Below are 22,500 nucleotides of genomic sequence, written 5' to 3' on the forward strand. Positions count from 1 at the left end.
ACCAATGATATTTACTATTGTATTTCCTACACAGTCCTAAACGCAATCTTTCCCCTTCAGATTTGTAGTAGGGAAAGTGTGCGCTCCCTTGAACCAGTTATTTTTTCCCCTCTCGCTTAATAGCGAATCTTGAAATATGTTTTAGTACTGATATATTTTAATATTTTCATGTTTTAAATTAATGGTGGACTATTTATTGAAGGACTTTTAAATTAATATTCAATTCAAGATAAAGCTGTAACGCTGGAGATGTTGCCAGACTTAGTCCATTTAACAAGTGATATCTGTAACGTTATGAAACTTAACTCCAAGAGTAAATTGTGATGTTGCAGAATAAAAAAAAAAAAAGATTATTTGCGAGAAATAATAATAATAATAATAATTGTTATTATTATTATTGTTGTTCTTGTTCTTGTTATTATTATTACTTCTTTTATTATTATTATTAATCATTATTATTATATGATTTTAGCAATCAAAGAATCGAGGCTATATATATATATATATATATATATATATATATATAATTATATATATATATATATATATATATATATATATATATATATATATATATATATATATATATATATATATATATATATATATATATATAATTATATATATATATATATATATATATATATTATACACACACATATATACACACATATTTATATATATATATATATATATATATATATATATATATATATATATATATATATATATATATATATATATATGGTGAGAAATTACCTTAGAGTTCTACACCCAAATACTGCCATTATAGGTCACTCCTTGGTGGCGTTAGTTAAAGGGTCTTCGGCTTTAGCTGCAACCCCTCTATAGCTTTTTACTTTCCCTCTGTTCTTGCTATTTCTTTTATCTACGTATCCATCCTTATTCTCAAGTTTTACTTCATATTGCAAATTCGGGGTTTTATTCCATTGTCAATATGGCACTACACCCGTCCCCCCTCCCTCTGTCTCCGTCGCAAGGCCATCTGGCCCAATATCTATAGATCCAGTCCAATTTGAAGTCTAACGCAAACAAACTATGAGTGAGAAAAGTGATCTTGTATATTTAATGTATTTTCTTAAAAGTTTTCCCATAGGTTCTCCAAAGTTTCATCCCGTTTACCGTCTAAATTTCCACCTAACTGCCATCCGATTAAATTCATGCTTGGATAGTATAAAATTTTTACACAAACGCAATAGTTTAAATCCCATTCGTTCTGAACTTTGATAACTTCTCTACTCAGTCTGCTTTTATTACACAAACCAACTCTCTTCCTTGACTTTGTACCCTGCACTTGCTGGCGTAATAACGAAGAGGAGGCGGTATTACGCATGAAACGTTAATTATTGAACGACCTTGTTGGCCTTCAATTAAGATATCATCCCTCTTTCGCTTATTGTCTTCCATGCACAACGCCAAATCCATTGCATGACGATTTTCTTGTTTTTAAGAAGGGGATCGGGTGATTTATTACAAGGCATTTTACTGGCGCTGGGTCAAAGGCAATTAAAGTAGTTATTTAGGTTCGTGTTGAGCACATTTCGTTTTCTAAATTGTTAGCATTTTATTATCGCATAATTAAAATTAAATATGATGTGGTTTATACTGAAAGACGCCGTAGTTTGATATGGCTAAACATCTGAAAAATGGAAGAAAACCATATCAAGCAATTAACTTATAATTTTTTGCGTAGGAATAAAATACCAAGATGGTATTTTTATTATATGGACGGTAAAAAATTTAAAGGGTATATCACGTGTTTTTATTTGTAGTAGTTCGTGTATAGTGTTTTCTGATATCTTGTCTATTCATTATTTCCCAATGTGTAGTTTTTATTCCGTATTTTCGGTTATTTTCTAAACGCCACCCTATATATTTTCTCTTCTATTTTCGTCCCCATCCTTTTTTTCTGGTACGTGCCATTGGCCCCTTCAGGCTACTTCACTCCTAAGCTGTAAATCAAAGAAGAGAGAAAAAAAAGATCAAATTATCCGCTGCCTCCTACTGCGAAGGCCTGCGGTGGTCTTTGCCTTTGTGGATTGGGTAAAGAAAGAAAAAATTTAGAGAAAAGAAACATGTTATTCCTTCGGATATACGTCAGGGATGGTTAGGTGGAAGGTTTGCTTAACAAAATGAATTCCCTTGAAAAATCTAGCTCGAAAGAACTTATATTTAAGGTTGTATTAATATACACCTCTGTTTATGAAAAAAGGCCGATTAAAATGGGAAGGATAAATAAAATGGAGGAGATTTTAACGGTTATTTGTTGCCACTCCTGTTTACTCTTGAACATCATGGGAACTTTTAAGGAGACACAATAATAGCGATTTGAATGGAAGAGATGAGCGGATGATTACGCGATATGAAGCCTGTCGTTCCTAGAGAAATATTTATGCCAACCCTAGTGGTGGTAAACATCGTAATTTATTTATGGAAACGTGTCCAGAAATGAAGTCTTCCGGAATTATTGTTTCGTTCATTTTGGAATTGGCCGTTTCGGCTGGGGTTACCTAATATCACTTAGTACCTTTTGTTCTAGGGAACGATATGCAAACATCATAGCCCATTATTTTCTTTTACGTGTTAAGTGTTGAATGCGTCAAATTTTCGAAGTATTCATGTTGTCTTACATAATTTACGGGTACAGCAGATGAAAGGACATACTGCAATGTGTGCGTGTCTTTGCGATAGAATAAAAGGCATGTGAAATGAATGACAGTACAATAGAAAAACTAATTAGAGAATTACCTTTACTGATTTGTACATTGTATTTAGACTTTCCAGTGAGTGCTTTCTTTTGAATGTAACATGAAGAACTATTTACCGTTTGATCCTTACTGATAATTTTAGAGTTGACTGCGGTGCTTGCGTGTCATGGCTCATGCTATTAACTTTCCAGGAAAAAAAATCCATTTTATTCTATCTTTCCTTTTTGTACCAGCAGTGTTTGTTTGCTCATCACTTTTTCTTATCTTTCAGTTTAGTTTTTCCCCCTTGTGTTTACCTTAAAACGTTTATTTCTTATTGTCTCGGGTGGAAATCAGCAGTGAATTACGTAACAGCTGTGATCAAGGAACAGAAATCAACTGCCTGATTGTGATGGAGCGATAGTGCATAGTTCTTTCTTCTATAATGCACACCGTCAAGCTGGAATCGAATGCTGACTGGTTTCCTGGGGGTATTATGCCCTGAAAAGGATAATAATAAGCTGAGTTGCGGCAGGACCATAGTACTGTGGATGGTGTGTAATAAATGGTCGCTTACGCGAGATCCGTATTGCCCATAAACTTGGTGAACAGGCGGCCAGGTAAATGCTTCAGACACAGGGGCTCCTTTTTGTCGCCAGACTCAAACTGCTTGCAAAATACATCGATGATTTTTTTTTTTTAGATTAGGGAAAATCTGTTTTCGCTGACTTTTTTTTACACGAGATGTGATTGTTGTATATAAGGGGACTTTTGAAAGACTGGTGAACACCTGTTACGCTGACACACTTTTGCTTTACAAATTTCTTATCTACTCCATCATTTACAGTTATCTAAGTACATGACTTGAATATTCTAAGTACGGGGAGGATGTTGAGAGAATAGGGAATACTCGTTTACGTGGAGGAATTTTTTTATTTTGAAAATTCTTTGGCTTAATTTTTTACAATTATCTTTATGTATGAGAGTGGGTATTTTTTAATTACGGGATTTTTTTTTTCCAAACATCTGTGATAACGAAAACGGTTAAAATTAGAATGGGTTTTATGAAAATGCTTATGTGAATCTGATATTTTGAGATCTCTTAAAACGTTTTAAGTATGAACATACATAGCCGCCAACTTATTTTCTTGAAACTCTTTCATGGATACGTTAAAATCTTTGAATTGTAATAGGACTACGTCTTAATAAGAGTGTACTGACTTGGATCCCGTGTCTGGAATTAGATGTTGAAGAGTATGGTTAATTAGATATTTTTTAATATAAAAATACTGCCGTTGCAACAACTGAGGCCACAAATGAATCATACTAAACACAAATTAAGGCACATTGTTTGAAAGATCGTTTTTCAATGAAAAAAATATGTTGTAGGTAGATTTTTTTTTCTCTTTTTTTTTTTTATTATTATTATTATTAAACTATATTATTACAAATTCTACCTGATTAGCAAGTGCTCTGGTAAAAAGCCGACATACATTTAGTCCAACACCGTTGTTTTAGGTTTCTATGGGTAACTGGGATTAAACCTTAGGCTTATTACATACGGACACGCGCAATTTTAGAACCACCAGGTGGTCAGAAGATGACTTATCTGTCCCGATTCATCATGCCCCTAAAGAGAGTGGCTCTATCTTAAATGGAACATAGGTCTTTGGTTCTTTTACAGTGTGTTTTGTACAACACTAAAAACGCTTCGCATCGACTTTTAACTCTTGCTGTAATGCTTTCCGTCCATTTAAAGATTTAAAGGTCGCTCATGAATGGCAGAGGCAAGGGACAGTGACATTGCCCTAGCAATCAGGACAATGCCCTAGAGACTGACCATATTACATATGATCAGCGCCCAAGCCTCCTCTCCACCCAAGCTTGGACCAGGGAGGGCCAGGAAGTGGCTGCTGATGACTCAGCAGATAGACCTATAGGCTCCCCCAAACCTTAGCTCACAAGGATGGTAAGGTTGCAGACACTAATGGCACAAACGTGTCTGAGTGGGACTCGAACCCCCGACTGGCAAACACCAGGCAGAGACGTTACCAATCAGGCCACAACAACCTCATTACTCTTCATTCATCCCACTTTATTTATTCTCATAAGTTTGAAAAAAAAAAAAATATTAGGGTTTCTGGGTGACCCCTATGAAAGTTCCCCGTAATTCAATAATTCACTGGACTACTTTGGTTTCTTTATGATATAAATACTACTGTGAGGTGGTCGTTCAAAGGGAAGAGGAGCTATGTGAACCATTCGGTCCCTCAGAGATGACCAAGCATCCTATTTACTGATGGTCTGCGTACTACACAATTTAAAGGTCTCTTATGAATGGCAATGGTAAGGGACAGTGACAATGCCCTAGGTAGCAGGACAATGACGTAAGAGTGACCATATATTCATATGATCATCGCCCAAGCCCACTCTCCACCCAAGGTGTGACAAGGGAGGGTCAGGTATTGGCTGCTGATGGCTCAGCAGGAAGATCTAAAGGCTCCCCCAAATGCCCCATCTTAAGCTCATAAGGATGGTGAGGTTGTAGATACTACAAGAAACTATCGAGCTTGAGCATGACTCGAACACCAGTCCGGTAGATTGCTAGGCAAACATTTCTAATAGGCCACCGCAAACTTATATTTGAATATAGAAGAAAGAAGATATTAATGGATGCTTAGATTATTATTCCGTATAATGAGATTTTAAAACAAATTGAAAAAATTCTTTTTAGATTTATACGGTTTATTAAGAAAGAAAACTGTCAGCATCATGTCCTAAATAATCGAGATAGAATTAAGTCATTACTTGTGAGAAGATTTAAATTTTAACCCACTTAGTTTGTAACAGGATTTGCTCACAGATTCACAGATTATATAATGTTCAACTGGACACTGAAATTTTGCGATCTTGTTAGCGTTTTATGAAATTCAATAATTCTTGTTATCTGATCTAGGGTATCAAAATGATAGTTTGAAACAAACGAGCATTGTACTTCGACGCAGGAGTTGGGTTCCTTATTTAACGAGACACTCCTTACCAGAATGTTACTTCTGCAGTGGTAGTACTACACTGTAGGTATTTGTCACTGTCATTCCGCCCCAAGTTGCACTCAATCTTTAGTTTTCTACTTTAGTTTGTTTCCGCAGAAAACTATAATTCGTGTCCGCTTCCGTTCTTTCATCTTGCTTTTTAATCTCTTCAGGTTTTTACTTTCTATAGCAACTGCGGGGTTCATTTCCCTCAGGTGCAACACAGCGCTTAATAGCCTCGCCGGACCATATGGACCAAATTTATGAATCTAGTTACTTGAGTATTGCGGAAGTAATGTTTCAAAAACTAATCTCATACTCCATAAATTGATGAGTTATGTGAAAAAAAGGGAAATATATATTGCATTTGATAGAATCAGCCGTGTGCGTCAGAACGGTTAGATTTACAAACCTAACATTTATTCCATTAGATCATCAAGCAGGATGCAGATCATTACTAAAATGAAATCAAATAAGCTTTAAGCCCCCTTTTGTTTGGTTCAGTAACGGGGTTCAATACCGATGGATGTCGAGTCTGGTTTAGGTCCAAGCGCAGTTTTTGATCCTTCATATGTTTTATGGGATTATCTTTTGACACAGTGACCATATATGCCTGCTGATGGTTGTATTGAAATCCTTGGATATCGTTTCATTTAATCATACTTGCATACACATTAATTATTACGCAATTCATATATAATGGCGAAAACGAGAACTTTATGAATAATAAGAGCAATGGTAATTTAATGAATAAAAATAATGACAAAGGGTTTGTGCCTAGTTTTTGAAACTTCTTAAAGTTGTTATTATTATTATTATTATTATTATTATTATTATTATTATTATTATTATTATTATTATTAAATGCTAAGCTACAACCCTAGTTGGAAAAGCAGGATGCTATAAGCCCAGGGGCCCCAACAGGGAAAATAGCCCAGTGAGGAAAGGGAACAAGGAAAATAAAATATTCTAAGAACAGTAAAAACATTGAGATAAATATTTCCTATATGAACTATAAAAACTTTTAACAAAACAAGAGGAAGAGAAACTAGATAGAACAGTGTGCCCGAGTGTATCCTCAAGCAAGAGAACTCTAACCCAAGATAGTGGAAGACCATGGTACAAAGGCTATGGCACTACCCAAGACTAGAGAACAATGGTTTGATTTTGGAGTGTCCTTCTCCTAGAAGAGCTGCTTACCATAGCTGAAGAGTCTCCTCTACCCTTACCAAGTGGAAAGTAGCCACTGAACAATCACAGTGCAGTAGTTAACCCCTTGGGAGAAGAAGAATTATTTGGTAATCTCAGTGTAGTCAGGTGTATGAGGACAGAGGAGAATCTGTATAGAATAGGCCAAACTATTTGGTGTCTGTGTAGGCAAAGGGAAAGAACCGTAACCAGAGAGAAGGATTCAATGTAGTACTGTCTGGCCAGTCAAAGGACCCCTTAACTCTCTAGCGGTAGTATCTCAACGGGCGGCTGGTGCCCTGGCCATCCTTCTTGGATATTGCCAAGGAATTAATTAACTAAACTTGCAAATTTACAAAATTAGATTAAAAGAACATTAAATGAGTCAATTCGTGAATAACGCGTGTTTCTGACAGTCCTAATAAAACAACAGTAATAAAAGCTCTTCGATGCTGGTACAAATATCTTTTCTCGAATATCCCTTCAATACAAGTTGATTTTCATTTAAACGCAGAAAAGGTTTGAGCAAGTTTAGGTCGTCAGAGATTTTCCTTGAATGATGGAAATGATTAAATACATGAAATGAGTGAAATGTGGGTGAAAGAGAGATTAGCAGGGTATTGCAACGACAGTTATAAATAATTTTCCACTACGTTATGATAACTTATTTTCCTTTTTTAATTTTGTGTCTTATCTTTCTCTTTTATCAAGTTTTATTCATATACTAGTGTACCCGAGCCGTCAAAAGTGCCGTGTAAATATTTCGATTGATATGCACACACGCAGATTCACTTCTTTTCTAACTACAACCCGCTAGTTCGGCAATTTGTGGGGGGATATATATATATATATATATATATATATATATATATATATATATATATATATATATATATATATATATTTATATATATATATATATATATATATATATATATATATATATATACACACACACCTTTCCCTTCGGAACTGCAGAATGATTCTGTCGACATGATTTTTATTTTTTGGATGGAATTAAAATATCAGTAAAATAAAAGAGAAAACGGGATTACAACAAGGTTCATATTGGATTTCCTCTGGTAACTAATCGATGTAACAATAAATTCTGTTTTGGCTGATTTCATTACGATATTGAAGTTCCGGCTAACAGTGAAATTAATCATGGTTATTTTTTTCACTTGAAGTGATAAAACGAGTTCAATGGTTTTTTCTTTTATATTTTGAGATCGCTGTGTGATAGTGTTTATTAAGTGCATATTTTTTTTTTCTTTTTTTTTGAACTATAAACTGCAGATAATTAAAAAAACAAACAGAAAGACATTTTAATCACCAGAGTAACCGAATACTAATTTAATTAATATTAAAGTACTATAATTAATTCACTTCTTTAGCTTGGTCATTACACAAGTCATATCATTTCATCAAAGTTATAAAATAAAAGACTAGCGTTGCAAAATGAAACTTCATTGACGATTTTTTTTCTTTTTTTTAATAGTTTAAAAAGTACAAAGGCACATTTAAGAAAAAACACTACTTCAAGTTCAAAACATTCCTAATGGTAGTCTTATTTTAACGCGTCTATTTTTCATGTTACTTCACTTTGACTACCTTTAGTGGAATAAGATAGCTGTAAGTTTTATGGCATTGAGTAAATGCCCTTTTGTTAACACACTCATTGCAAGCGAAGGATGATGTCTTAATTTTGCTTTATGGCTGGACTTTTTTTTTCTTGTGAAATTCAAGTCTTGAGTTTTTTTTTCTCTCTCTCTTTCGGAGCAGCTCGTGGAATCTTTCCGTCTTCACCTTTGCAGGGAAATTAAGTATTATTCGCTTGAAAAAAGTTAAAGAAATTCTCGTTTGTATCCTATGGATGATTATAAGGTTTTTGTATAGGCTTCTTTAACTATCATTTAGAAATTATTTGTTCAAAATATTATTGCTGTAAAGTGATACGTAGCTGACTGCCATTCTGCTTATGCTTGAGATTCGGTGCTAAGCATTCTTTCGGCGAGCAAAGGAATGCTAAGTTTTATGGTTTGGCGTTCCTGTACTTTATAGCGTCTACGCCACAAGGAACTTATTCCCAAGCATAGTCATTAGTTTGTAGCGAGTTCTTTTCATCATTATTCCTGGAGTTTCTACGACAGACAACGGGAATGTTGATTATAACGTGTAGGAAGATTATGTCATGTTTTAATCTTAATATTTATCTAGTGCTGTAAAGGTTTAAAGATGGTTCATGAATGGCAGAGGCAAGGGACCGGGCATTGTCCTAGAGACTAACCATATTCACATATGATCACCGCCCAAGCCCCTCTCTATCAAGCTAAAACCAGGGAGGGCCAGGCAATGGCTATTGGTGTCAGCAGGTAGACCTATAGGTTTCCCCAACTCTTGCTCATCAAGCATAGTTAGTCCTAGAAACTAATGAAACTATCGAGCTTGGGCAGGGAAGTTTATCTGGCGGGAGTCTTCATCAAGTGAAAACAAGTACATTCATTTAAACGGCCACTTCGAACCTGCCTTTAATAAACTGGTGTTAATAGATAGGCTTAGTATAGATATCTTGATTGAAATATAGTTTGATTTAATCTATTGGACACGTATATTCATACATATGCACATATGCATAAGAGTATATATATATATATATATATATATATATATATATATATATATATATATATATATATATATATATATATATATATATGTCTGTGTGTGTATGTCTGTAAATATATAGATAGGAGGATGGATAAAGTAAAATAAAATGCCTGTCTAACAATTGATTTGTGCGGGGATTAAATTTCATGTTTAGTTTTGTCATCGTCCTGCCGTAGCACAAGGAAGCCAGCTTGGTTTAAAGTTCAGGACCCTTTTTTATATTAGATTTTTATATGTGCGATACACACACATATATATATATATATTTATATATATATATATATATATATATATATATATATATATATATATATATATATATATATATCTTTACGTAATCATACATCTGTATCTACATATCTTCATTAGAAGCAGTGCACCCAAAAGTGCACAGCATTTGGGTTTTTCAAAAGTTGGTAGCCTTCCGCCCTTTCCTAAACAAGCAAGCAAATGTTGGTACCAATTTACAAGTAGGTTGTGAGCCTTCCACGGGCCTACTTAACCTTCAAGAGCCAAGTAGTGTACTTTTCAGTCCTGTGTCATTTTTGGCTGAGGGTATCTCTTATAGCTGGGTGTTGTAGTCGCCACAGCTTTGTTTCATATATGTATGTATATATACATACATACATATATATACATTTACATATATATGTATATACACATATGTAAACATATATATGTATATATATAAATATATGTAATTGTATATATATATATATAAATAAATATATATATATATATATATATATATATATATATATATATATATATATATGTATGTATACATATATGTAAATATATATACATATATATATATATACTGTATATATATATACTCATATATATATGCATATATAAATATATATACATATATATAATTATATATATAATATATACACATATATGCATATATGAATATATATATATATATATATACATATATAATTATATCTATAATATATATATACACATATATGTTAAATATCTATATGTGTGTATGTATATATGTAAATATTTATACAAATATATGTATATATATAAATATATATATATATATATATATATATATATATGTATGTATGTATATGCTTACAAAGCTGGTCTAACATGAAAGTAGATTATTTTATTCATGTATTTCATATGTGTATCTAAGGGATGCATAGCCAGCTCGTAAGGTGAGTTCCACTCATGTACGATTAAGTACATGTATGTAAATTACATAAGACTGTCGTCATTCATTTTGTATTTTCATTGAGTTCCGTATATGTAAATTTACTTCATTTTAAAGAATTAAATTTTAATTTTACGTAGTTTGGTTACGAAGTCGTATGTAAACTTGTTAAAAGGTATGCTGTATGACAAATGCTATGGATTGCATCATGTTTCCACGTGGTTGGAAGTTGGAAGAAAGGTCTAGACTAAAAGTTATTATTTTTTTTTTATGTTACGAGAGGAGGTAGACGGAGTTAGTTGAGAGCGTTGCCTCGTAGGGCGATGATAGAACCATACTTCATATCTGCCAAGTTGGCAACCAGACGTTGTGAGAACCCGCCCAGACCATGTGTACGTGCATCAGTCTTATGCTGGAATGAACTGGAAGTTTCAAGAGTTAATTATATACAGTGAACCCTCGCTACTTCGCGGTTCGACCATCGCGGATTCACCACTTCGCGGATTTTTTCCATAACCCATATATATACAGTAATATATATATATATATATGTATGCATGTATTTATGTATATATGTAGGTATGTATATGTGTATACATATATATATATATATATATATATATATATATATATATATATATATATATATATCTAAAGTAGGAAGATGTGATGTAGTTCTAAGGGAAAAGTATGGGAAATATGTCTGGGTAATAAGCAAAGCTCTACCTCCAGTTTGTTTCTACATTATGATCAGAGATAAATGTAAACAAAACATTGGTTGCCATTTTTTATCGTGCTTTTTAGCATGTTTAGGAAATGCATGATATAAAATCCCCTTTAATATTTGTGCCTGTTTTAGTTTAGGGTACTGTAGTACATGCATTAAGTGTTCTGTACATTAAAGGGTAGTTTGCTAACAGTACTACGTACAAGGGAAGGTTTTAAAAGTCTGAATATACATGTTGAATAAATAGGTAAATATGGTGTCACTACTTCGCGGATTTTCACCTATCGCGGCCGCGACTGGAACCTATCTACCGCGATAAACGAGGGTTCACTGTAAGGGCTTAGCAATGCATAGGAACCAGAGATCCAGCCTGACCTTCAGCGAAAGCCAATGTCCGACAGTCCTCTCACCAGAATCAATCCAGCCACTATGTATTTCTTCTCGAATGTGAATAGTGATTTCTCTCCAACATATATTGTGTATAGTGTTGTTCAAACATTTATTATATTATTGTGTGTTTAATTTAAAAGAGAAGTGTGTTAATGTAAGAACATTTTGTATGGTAAATTTTTTGTGACTAGCCCTGTGAAATTTGATTTAAAAAGTGAAGAGTATTAACTTTTGCTTAAGTGTTTGGTAACCTTGTGTTAGCCCAAAGTTTGTAAGAGTAATAGATACGTATATGTGAGTGTAAATCTGATTTATTTTCTATAGTGTTAAGGTGTCATTGTTTTTTCATTAATTGTCAAAATTAAACATTTTCAAAAAATTATTTCTAGTGAAACAAGTAATTGTATAATTTTTTTTTGAAGTGACATTTTGTCTTAGTCTAAGGTCTAGTTCAGATTAAAATTTCTAGTGATTTATTTTTTGGTATAGAATTGTTATTTTTATAGAATATATTTTTGTAAAGTGTGTGTTATTTCGATCACAAATAGTTAACTCAGTAACTTGCTCGTACCCCCTGACTAAGAACCGAAGGAAGAGATTGATTTAAGAATAGTACCCATTAAAAGTAAAGTATTCATCCTGTTTGGTTTTGAGTGCAACGCAAAGAGACCTTTAGATATTCAGTGTTCATATATATTATTGTCTTAGAGTTGCGTATTATTCTCAGAGCTCAGAGGTTTTCTCTTGTGTATCAGATTATGTAATATAAAGCAGGTGAGTTTTGGAGCTCGGGAATTTATGTAATTCCCTAGTTGTAATAATATGAATACATTATATATATATATATATATATATATATATATATATATATATATATATATATACATGCATGTATATATATATATATACATACATGTATGTGTGTGTATATATATATATATATATATATATATGTATACATACATATACATACATACATACATACATAAGTATATGTGTGTGTTTGTATATGTATATACAGTATATGCTTAAGTAGATAGATAGATAGGTATGAGCCGATTAGGAAAAAACTATTCATATGAGAACAAGATTTTATTTATCTTTTGGAATGTGACTGAAAAAAATAAAGCGATACAATATCTGTAATTCCAGCAAGAGAAAATGATTCCAGACAGTTTCACTGCCAATTTTGAGGAAATAAAGAAAGATTGTCTGAGTTATGATTTGGAATGTTATCCCTTGCGATTGCGGATCAGATTATGTCACAGATTAGAAACATTTGAAATTTTCTTGGGACGAGACACAGTGACAAAGAATAGACTGGAGAAAGGAGAATAGAAAGATCAAATTACAAATGAAACTCGACAGGAGAAGTTAGGGGAAGAGTTGATGGAAGTAATTGAGAGAGTGAAGGAATTGTAGAGTGTTCTTTTATTGCAGTTGGAAAGGCAGTTAAGAGTTTAGCCAGGGAGGAATAGATATTGACTGACCCAGAAATCCAAAAAAGGAAGAAATGGAAGGCTTGGTAAACTTGTTGAACGATCGCATGAAGATATGAATACCTCAAATTTAATGGGAAAATCGGTTATGTAATTGGACATGGTTCATATTTCTCTTTGGTCAGTTAGTTGTATACTTAATTGTAGAAGTTTGTTTCAACAGTGTAATTTCAAATATCGGAATTCTTATCCGAAATTAAAAAGAAATAACGTTGTTTCAGTCTTGCATCTCCCATAGGAGAGAAAAAATATCTTCATCGTTTACCTCTCGGGTAACAAAATGTATAAATTTCATATTTCTCTATGTAACAGGTGACCTAATTTAGATGCATTCTAAAAAATATGATGGAATAAAGCAGTGGTTCCCAAACTGGGGGCCGCGCCCCACTAGGGGGGCGTGAGGACGATACAAGAGGGGCGTGAAGTCATCTGCTCGAAATTACTTGTTTAATAGAATAATAAAATCATTAAAAGAACAAATATCTGTCATTACATACATGCATCCATCTCACTAAATTTGACCAGAAATTGTGTCTTAGTCTCATAAGTATTTCGAAATATTATATGCCATGTTTTCAAATTATCTATTCTTAAAATTGCAACTCAATTTTGCCAATTTGCTAATGTTCAAACTTTTTTTCGCTCACTTTGAACCAAATGTTTCGTTTTTAGTTACTGGAATGTACTATTATTTGTTTGAGTGGCTTTCATTATTAAAATGTAATACAAACAGAAATCTGTTTTCCTGTACAATGCCAAGAAATAAATGTAAGAATCATTTCATATAAGAAAAAGAGGAGGGGGGGGGGGCGGCGTACGGGTCTACTGGAAGCAAAAAGGGGGCGTCAGGTAAGATAGTTTGGGAACCACTGGAATAAAGCGTCAGAGTTACGAAGACAAACGAAAAAAAGTTTGTGGTTGCTTATATTATGCGAGGCAGGGAATACGTAGAGAAAGCAGTCTTAAATAGTATTCTGCAAATGCAAAGTGCTTTTACATATTAAGCCATCTAACGTGGGTGATTTACTCAAGCTGCAATGGTTCGTGATTCTTCTATACTAGTGTACCAGACCCGTCAAAAGTGACGGCTAGATATTTAGATAGATACGCACATGCACTCCCTTCTCACCAAGGTATGGCTACCCCTTCTATCCCCTATCTGAGGGATGGGGAAAGCTGAGCGTGACCGAAAAGATCTAATATATATATATATATATATATATATATATATATATATATATATATATATATATATATATATATATATATATATATATATGTGTGTGTGGGTGTGTGTGTGCGTATGTGTGTATGTATATGTATAATATATATATGTATATGTATATATATGTATATATATGTATATATATATATATATATATATATATATATATATATATATATATATATATATATACATGCACATATAGTATATATAGCAAGACACTTGCTCTTTATTATGTAGGTGAGCTTGAAGTAATATTTTTGTTGTTGTAGGAATACACTTTATATAAAAAGGTATTTATTTGCAGCATCTTATATGTGTGTAAACAATCGTCATATGAACCGTGTTATAGTTTATTTCATGCAGAGTAGGGATATTAGCAATTTCCTTCATTAATTCCGGTTGCGAGGAGCAGCTGTTGCTAGATTAGAAGGATGTCTTTCATCGGTGATATTTTGATCAGGCTAGTCCTGCACATGGAATTATTCATGATCATCTGTAAGTGAGTCTGGCATTTCGCGTATTAGCCTTGAAAGCTGTACGACATTTTTTGTGACGTATTAATATTGTGTCATACTGCCCTGATGTACAGAGTCTGAAATGTTTTACGAATTCTAAGATAGGGAAATAGGTCAAGACATGTTTTACCCGACAGGTAATTCTAATTTACCTGTCATGAAAAGATCTTTGGAGTAGACTTCATTAACATCAAAATGAGAAAGTTTCTTGTTTTTTCTTGATTGATTGATAGACGGGAAGTGAATAGATTTTAGACCTATTTCAATTTTATCTAAACATAAAAATATACGTCTAAGTGGAAGAAGGAGGGTATACAATAAATTCGTATGGTATGATTTAAAAGTCATTAACGTAGTATCATCAATCAAAAACAAACGAGGTAAAGAGAGAACCAGAAAACCATTATAATGCTACTTTATCCTAAACTTACATCATTTTTCATATCTTCAAAGGCTCGAGGACTTATTTAATATATATAAAACAACTACAAATACAGAATGAAATCATTTGTCTTATACATGCTTTGGTACTTTAGAATAACAAAGAAGTTTTATGACCCTAATGATAATGGTGTTATGGAATTTGTATTATATGTTCATTGTGGTTGCCAGAGTGCTTAATGGCCATAATATCAACTTGTCAACCATTATCCTTATCGATTTTTGTAACTCTTTATTTCAAGGCTCGCGAATGGCTGCGTCTGTTTCATGTTATTTGAAACTGTCGTTCCTTAGACCGTACCTTATTTATTTTATTAATAATATTTTTCTTATTCAACCGTAATATTAAATCAAAATCAGATTAAATCACTCTGATCTTGACTTGACGTGAGAGGGAAGCACGGATTCCTAGACGGAGCATTTTATTTTTCTTCATTGGAGGTCATATTAAGGGTTGCGTCTTGATATATTTTGTACTTCAATCTTGTTGTTTCCTGATGTTCTATTATGCAGTAGAGCTCTTCACCAATTATTGAAACGCTTGATAACAAAACTGGTGATTAAAGTCCGGTTGTATTGCCAAAAGCAGGTTGGTAAAGATACACAAAGCCAACTTGCTAAAGATTGTTAAATATAACTTTGTAAACGAATGCCAAATGCAAATTTTTAAAAGCTTTCTAGATCCAGCTTCGGAAAAGATTGTCAAATACAATTTGGTAAAATATTGTCAAATGCAACTTGTTAAATGATTGCCAAATTCAACTTGGTAAAAAGATTTTCAAACCCAGCTTGATTAAAGGTTGCCAAATACAGCTTGGTAAGGTTTTTTCTATTGTTATTATTATTATTATTATTATTATTATTATTATTATTATTATTATTATTATTATTAGCTAAGCAACAAGCCTAGTTGGAAAAGCTTGATGGTGTAAGCCCATGGGCCCAAGAGGGAAAAATAGCCCAGCGAGGAAAAGAAATAAGGAAATAAATAAACTATATGAGGACTAATGAACAATTAAGATAAAATACTTTAAGAACAGTAACAATATTAAAACAGATCTTTCATATGTTAACTGTAAAAAGACTTGTGTCAGCCTGTTAAACATAAAAACATTTGCTGCAAGTTTGAACTTTTCAAGTTCTAGCGATTCAACTACCTGTTTAGGAAGATCATTCCACTACTTGATCGCAGCTGGAATAAAACTTCGAGAAAACTGTGTAGTATTGAGCCTCATGATTTAGAAGGCCTGACTATTAGCATTAATTGCATACCTAGTATTACGAACGGGATGACACTGTCCGGGAAGGTCTAAATGTAAAGGATGATCAGAAGTGTAACATGCATAACGAACTAATTGAACGACGGTGCCAGAAATTAACAAATTTGATAGACCGTATGTTCCAAAAGAATTAAGATGAGAACCAGCAGCTAAAGACCAGACAGGAGGATAACACTCGAAACAAGGTAAAATGAAAGAATTAGAACAACACTTCAGAATAGATTGATCACCGAAAATCATAAGAGACTCGATAAGCCAATTTTTTGTGCAATTGAAGAAGACACAAACCTAATGTTTCCTACACTGAACTTGCTGTCGAGAATCACACCTAGAATTTTAAAAGAGCCCTGCAGAGTTAAAGAAACATTATCAATGCTGAGATCCGGAAATTGAGGAGCACCTGTCCTCGACTTACAATCATACTTTGAGTTTTTCTAGGATTCAATTTCATGCTCCATAATTTGCACCGTGCACTAATTTCAGCTAGATCTCTATTAAGGGATTCAGCAACCCGAGATCTACATTCAGATGATGGAATTGGTGTAAAGAGAGTAGCATCATCTGCATATGCAACGAGATTGTTTTCTAATCCAAATGACATGTCATGTGTATAGAGTATGAAAAGTAATGGGCCAAGAACTCTACCGTGAGGAACACCAGATGACATATTTATATACAGGTACTCAATATGGTGCCCATCAACAATTCTTGCGATCTGTGACTTAAAATTCAATAATGAAAAGACCTCCCCCCCTCCCAACTTTTTGCATTTGAAAACAAGGGCCTTATGATTGACATGATCAAAGGCAGGACTAAAATCAAGACCAACCATATGAACTTCTTGACCACAATGTACAGCATTGGAGATTGTAAGAAGGGCATCACATGCTCCAAGGCATTTACGAAAACCAAATTGCAAAATAGAGTACAGATGGTTACCTTCAGCAAATCTATTTAGTTATTTTTCCAAAATACATAAAAAAACTTTAGATAACATGGGAGTTATGGAAATTGGGTGGTAATCAGGTGGATTTGAGCTACTTCAAACTCATTTACATTGTGGAGTAACATTACCAATTCTCTAACAAGTGCTAAAAGTTCCTCTTCTAGTTAACTTGTGCAAAATAAGAGAACTTTGCAGCTAAGAAATCTGCAGTCTTTATAGAAAACAGGAAAATGCCATTTTGTTCTACACTTTCATAAGCATCAAACTCCATCAAGAGAACTTGAATTTCAGGAGATCGAAAAGGTAAACGGCTTAGTTTAGCCACAGGAAAACAGGAATGGGACAGATCAAGTTTCTCATTGCTCTGCTTACTGTCAATCACATAAGCCAAAAGAGTTGCCTTTTCCTTTGGACAGTTAGTGACAGAGCAATCTTGTTTTAGTAAAGGAGGAACTGTTGCATCTACACTAAAGCGTGCAGATTTAATGGTAGCAGTAGCCCACCTCTTATGTTCCTGAATTGTACCAGAAAGGGTTTCTTTTATGGACAAATTATTCTTTTTCAGTTGAAATATAAACTTTTAAGCAAGAGCTCTAAACTGAGCATAGTTATGCCTAATCAAATCTGATCTATTACCCTTCAAAAGATAAGCCTCCTGCTTCTCCAAATAAGCACGCCTACAATTATCACTGAACCATGGTTTGTCTTTCACCCGGTACCTTAGCACACGAGAAGGGATACGCCTATCAATTATGCTGACTAGATTTTCATTTGAAGGAACAATAGGATCAACACTAATATACAATTGTGACCAATTCAAGTCCAAAAGATCACTTAAAATGCTATTTGCTTGAGATTTTATATAAATCTTACATGAGTATGATACATCGGGGACAGGCTGCTCAGTCTTCACCACTAATGAAATCGAGGTATCATCAGATGTGCCAACTGGAGAACCAACCTTACATTTTATAACGCCAGGGATGTCGGTGTATACGTGGTCCAAACAATTACCAGACCTGTGAGTAGCTTCACTTATGATTTGCTCACAGCCTGGTTCAGAAGCAAAGTCCAAAACTCTTAAGCCATGGCGATCAGTAGGAGTAACAGAATTTAACCACCCTCTATGGTGAGCATTGAAATGAAACATAAAAGAGGCCTTTCCATCATCTTGTATCTTAGCCATGATGGTAAGAAGACAGTCGAGGATAGAATCATCCATGTCTGGATTCCAGTAGATTGAATACAAATAGGAGTTGTTATGCATGCTACAAACTTTTTTTTTTTACCTGAATCTCAAGTCATCCACATTCATAGGAGGACTTTTGAGAAGCAGGGTACTCAGTCCTAATATACAGCGCTATTCCCCTGGGCCTAGGAATGTCATCCCATTTGAAAATAATTTGCTTCTTTAAACAAGTTGTAAGGAGCTCAGATGAGCGTCTCATATTAGAAGCCTAAGTTTCTGAGCACAAAAAAAAAAATATCATACTGTCTGGATGCAATTGTAAGGTCTTGAACTTTTGCATGAATATCACGAATATTGTAATAAAGTAGAAGACACTGACGAAGTCTAAGACGTACTGGTCCCAGATTTCGCTCAATGTCTCCAGACAACATAAGAATTAATGGCAAAAAAAAAAAAAAAAAAAAAATAGTGAGTGGAATACCATAACGTTAGGCATAATAACGTGAAGAGTCGTACTTTTTGAACTAATAATAAAAGTTTTTTTTTTTTTCTTTTAAACTTGAGATTGTATTTTGTTTTCTGGATCGGCCACTCATTTTTTTTCTTTGTCGATTTAGTCTTAATTTTCTCTGAACTACGTAGAATCTATATTTTAATTTTATGATCAACAATATGAAAAATAATAGTTCCATGATTATTTTTTTTTATTTAAATTTTACTGTTGCAAACAAGAATGAGGTTTTATATGCTTTACCTAAAAGGAAATTTTGTTTATGGCTACACCTATTTTGTGAATGTTATAGCTTTATTGAAAATCACCAAAGCCATCTATTTAGGGATTTATTTCCATTTCTTCTATATTTTTACAATATTGGAAATAGGTCAAGATTCTACTTGGTTTAACGTTTAAGAAATTTTTTTTGACAAGTGTCTTAGGTTGGATCTTACGTAGACTGTAAGATATACTTACTTTGAGTTATTTTTTTTTCTTAGCTTTGTATTGATTTTGTGTGCAGTGTCAAGGTGCGTATGTACTGTATATATGCATGCGTCAGAGAGAGAGAGAGAGAGAGAGAGAGAGAGAGAGAGAGAGAGAGAGAGAGAGAGAGAGAGAGAGAGAGAGAGATCACGTTCCCTCTAGAATTACTGAATAGCAATTGCAGATCTTAAAAAAGGCGAATAATAGCAAAGGATTTCTTTGTGCGAGCTTACCCTTTCCCCAGAGAGTTGAGTAATGCTAGAGGGAAGAAATGTTTAAAGATGATATCTCAATGGTAACTGACAAAGCTAAAAAGAAACGAAAAAAAAAAGAAAAGAAATTAGCTTGAAATACCTAACATTTAGCGCTTCGAAATCTATTTTTATGTATATTGTTTTTTTTTACTTGTAGAACCGTGTATTTTTGTGCATTTTCATTTCATGATTATTTTATTCCCTACAGAAGTTGGAAGTGACGTTGCTGACAGATGATCCTCCCGAGACCGTCGCTGCTAAAGTTCAAGGTAAGAGCTGCTTGGATGCGTAATACATGCGTTGAGTTTTAGTGACATTTTCCACGAACGACTTATTGCCTCCCCCCATTTTTTTTTAGAAATAGAAATACGAATTTTTTTCAGTAACATTCTCTAAGGACGACTTAATGCCTCTCTCTCTCTCTCTCTCTCTCTCTCTCTCTCTCTCTCTCTCTCTCTCTCTCTCTCTCTCTCTCTCTCTCTCTCTTTTTCTTTTAGAAATGGAAATATGAAAATTTGTCACTGCTTAATATTTCGTCTCGCGACCCATATTATGACTGAAATAGCGTTAATTGATATTAGAGTAACTGAACCAGGTTTTTAAAGTTAGAGACTGCAATCCAAATCTCGTCCCCGGAAGTTTTATAAATAGTAGTAGTGATGTGTGAAGTGATTAGTCGTATTGGTGGATATTTACTACTGAAGGATTTTGTAGAAATATTAGAGGCTTTTAAAGCCTTAAAACCGTTGAGCGATTGGAGGCATTCGAGAAATGGTGGTATAATGCGTAAACGTACGAGAAAATATATATATAAAAAAGTGAGAATTTTCAGTTAGAATCTCCATTTGCTGTTATTCATTACTGTGTAAAAAGTACTGTGCCCGGGATTTGCTGAAGCAAACAGATAATAGGTAAATAAACTGAGAAAGAGTGGATGAATTAGTAAGAAGAGAGAGAGAGAGAGAGAGAGAGAGAGAGAGAGAGAGAGAGAGAGAGAGAGAGAGAGAGAGAGAGCCTTACCTTATTGCCTTATTGCCTTATTTTATATTTGGGTTCCCCCAGGTCCCTCAGTGTGAGGCACCTCGTATATGCATCTTCCGGTGTATTTTGCATCTTCTAGTTTTGGATGGTCTGGGATGCATCTTAGGTATTTATCGAACTTATTCTGAAACACATCTACGCTCACTCCTGATATGTTTCTTAGATGAGCTGGCAGCACATTAAATAGTCGCTGCATTATCGATGCTGGTGCGGAGAGAGAGAGAGAGAGAGAGAGAGAGAGAGATTTCAGCAGCCAGAAGGATGATGATGAGAGAGAGAGAGAGAGAGAGAGAGAGAGAGAGAGAGAGAGAGAGAGAGAGAGAGAGATTTCAGCAGCCAGAAGGATGATGACGCAGGGTGCATTAGTCTTCTCAAGGGGTCAACGGCGCATAATCCTAATCCCCCTTTGGAAAGGGCCTTGACGTGAATTATGATAGTGGTATGTGCCACTTGTTCTAAGACGCCTGGTCTTTGGGAAGGATTTCTCACTGGTGATTCTTCTATCTTGTGTATTAGGAAGCTCTTTGTTGGTTTTTAATGGTTGTATGTAGTTTCTGCTTCTTATTTATTACAGCGGTTATCTTTCAATGGGGGAAGCAAACGTAAATATAAGATTATATAGGTTTAGATTTCATGTGAACGTTGAAATATATTTTACTAAATCCAAGAAAATGTATTGGTGAGTCTGTTGCGAAATTTTTCATTATTTTCTCTTTTAAATAGTATTCTTGCCAGTCTTGAGTATATATTTTATATTTAACTCTGCTGTTTAGTTACGTTTAAGCTGCTTAGTTTAAACATCCTCACATGTTTTGGAAGTTTTTTTAGGTGTGGTACAAGTAGGATGTTATATTATTAAGAATGTTAATGATATGCAAATACATATGTATATTAATTTATTAAATCACTCAAAGACAATGTTGCCGTTTATGTAATATGAAAACTTCGTCCGTTGTTAAACGTAGTTGCTTTATTCTTTATTTATTTTATAATCATATGGTGCTTTTAGGATCATAAAATCTTCAGACGTGACTGGTAACAATTGCAACGTCATGCCATACGCTTAGATCTGGAGGCACAATGTCATGACTCACATAATTTGTTGTTCAGAGAGAATTAAGTTGCCAATATAATTTTTCTGGCGTGAAGGGGCATCTTGGGGGGGGGGGGAGAAGAATTTGTTCAGTAACTAGATATCTTGAAATTGGAGACACTCTGCTCTTCTAATCTTCGCATTACGACAAT

General features: G+C 33.9%; 1 long non-coding RNA gene across 2 annotated transcripts in view; it reads left to right on the forward strand.

Moving 5' to 3' along the window:
* Window positions 1-22,500, forward strand: part of LOC137616336 (uncharacterized) — a 1,379,772-nt gene that overhangs the window by 462,727 nt on the left and 894,545 nt on the right. For both annotated transcript variants that reach the window (XR_011039402.1, XR_011039399.1), the window contains exon 2: window positions 20,423-20,483. This is a non-coding gene — a long non-coding RNA (uncharacterized lncRNA). The remainder of the gene's footprint in view (window positions 1-20,422; window positions 20,484-22,500) is intronic.

Source organism: Palaemon carinicauda, chromosome 22 (assembly GCF_036898095.1).
Source record: "Palaemon carinicauda isolate YSFRI2023 chromosome 22, ASM3689809v2, whole genome shotgun sequence".
In the NCBI taxonomy this organism is placed as follows: domain Eukaryota; kingdom Metazoa; phylum Arthropoda; class Malacostraca; order Decapoda; family Palaemonidae; genus Palaemon; species Palaemon carinicauda.